Source organism: Charadrius vociferus, unplaced genomic scaffold (genome assembly GCF_000708025.1).
Source record: "Charadrius vociferus isolate BGI_N301 unplaced genomic scaffold, ASM70802v2 scaffold415, whole genome shotgun sequence".
Lineage (NCBI taxonomy): Eukaryota > Metazoa > Chordata > Aves > Charadriiformes > Charadriidae > Charadrius > Charadrius vociferus.
The window spans coordinates 386,427-388,543 of record NW_009648367.1 but is presented as its reverse complement, the minus strand read 5'-3'; positions in this window follow the sequence as shown (position 1 = coordinate 388,543).

Genomic DNA, 2,117 nt, shown 5'->3' with positions numbered 1-2,117 from the left:
CCCTACCTCCTTTGTCCCTACACCCTGCCCTTTTTAGTTCTTTTTTTAAAGTGAAACTTGTAGCTCTAAGTACTGTAAGTATGGGGACAGTGCATATGGGAACACTGTCAATAATGTGCAGAGTGTAGATTTGTGATCCCCCATGGGGTGCATCCATGTGGTCTGTGCATCTGCCCACTGGGAATACATCTACGGCCTTGGCACTGGTTCTACCTGAGGACATGGAGCTGCAGCAGTCTTGTTGCTCTCAGGCTACCGGATCCAACATGTTACGTTTTCCACTAAAATCTTGGCCTTGCTGAAATGCTGTCACAAGAGTATCCAGGAGTTCCTCCAAATGGCTTCAGCTGGGAAGAAGGGGAAGGGAGCTAAAAAGAGATGGTGCAGGGTTTTCCCTGTTAAATATGGAAGTAAAGCACAATACAGAGTTTTGTTTGTCTGTTTTAAAAACTGGAGACTTACAGTACATTTCACAAATGCCAGTGTTTCCTATTTCCATCCTCCCAGATATTTTCATAGCAAGGAGAGCAGCAGTGCTTGAGGGAGCTGGATTCAGCTTGGACCCACAAAGATGTCTTGGAGAGCAGCTTCGGACTGGATGACTGGCCAGGTATGCTGGGTGGCCACCAGAAGAGCAGGGCCCTGGGGTCTGCCCAGTGACCTGTGCAGTTCTGCAGCTGATGGCTACCAAGACTACAGGAGAAAGGTGAGGCAGGTGTGGGAAATAGTAGGGCAACTGAGAAAACCAAGCCTGGCTGTGTCAGAAGGTCACTCCTCCACTGTATCTTTGCTGTCTACTTTGAATAGGAAACAGCGCAAACAAAGCACAATGTTAATGTCCCAGATGTAAAAGCTAGTTTAAAAAGCATTGGAGTCCTTAGCGCTAGGCAAGATCTTGCTGACATCCTGGGAATCATTACTCAGTACATTAATGACTTAAAATAATGATAGCTGTTTCATAATCTGCTATCAGGCTCTACAGAGAAGGATAGCAAGGGTACATGAGACATTACTTAGGAGGAGTGGGAGGTTACATGAGGAGTGTGAGGACACAAGGCCCGTTGAGGCCATACTGGAGGGCAGTGCTGGGCTCTAATGTAATACATCTATATAAATAGACCTGCTGGAGTGAGCTTTCCCCCAGGCTGCTCCTGGGATTTGCTTCAGATCAGGCCACTTTGGACACTTAGAGACCATCCCCAGGGACACTCATATGTCTGCAGCAGTGATTATCGGCCTGTCCTTGTCCAGGATCACTTCTCAGAACTATCTCATGTAACAACACAGACACACACTTAGCTTCTTTAAGAAAGGTGATATATATTCTCACATGGCTTTTAGATATTTGTTAAGGCAACACCAGCTGGTTCCCCCACCTATCCACCTATTTTTGGTTCTCCAGTAGGTTTGTGGAATATTACTTCCCTTTACAAATGCTATGTTTCTCAGTATGTTATACTTACCAGTGTGTCCTCAAATTCTACTCAATATTAGCTTCTGCTTTTTTACCAGTACAGGCACAAGATTTACTGGGCCACAGTTCCCTGACACACTTTTTAAAAATTAGCATTCTACTAGACAACTTCCAGATCTCCGAAAACAAGGCAGTTTTAGTAAGAGTTCACACACCACAGCCAATAGTTCAGCTGTTTTATCCCCGCACCTGTTTGGAAATCTTGTGTAAATCCTATCTAGTCTTGGCCACTTGTCTATTCATTTTGCCTATTTGGCAACAGGCAGAACGTACAGTCGTCATCATTTTATTAGCTGAACAATTCTGGCATGGAAGTCGAGCCATTTTTTTCCCAACACCTTTTTTTTTTTCCTTTGCTGCTACTAGATAACAACCCAAATAAGCAATATAAATTGCTCTTGTACAAGGAGATGGTACGGGTGTGAGACCAGCTGTAAGTGGGAGCAAACAATCTGTATTGTTTCAATTGCTCCTGCCTCTACTGCTTTTGCCGCCAGAAGTGCCTGGGGAAAAAAAAAAAAAAGTGTTTTGTTGCCTTCACAATGCCAAGGTACAAATAATGGCCTGGTAATTAATTACTTTCTAGTTTGTTTGCCTCAGAAAGGGATGAAGGAAGTAGAAGATCTGTCATTTAAGGTGAAAA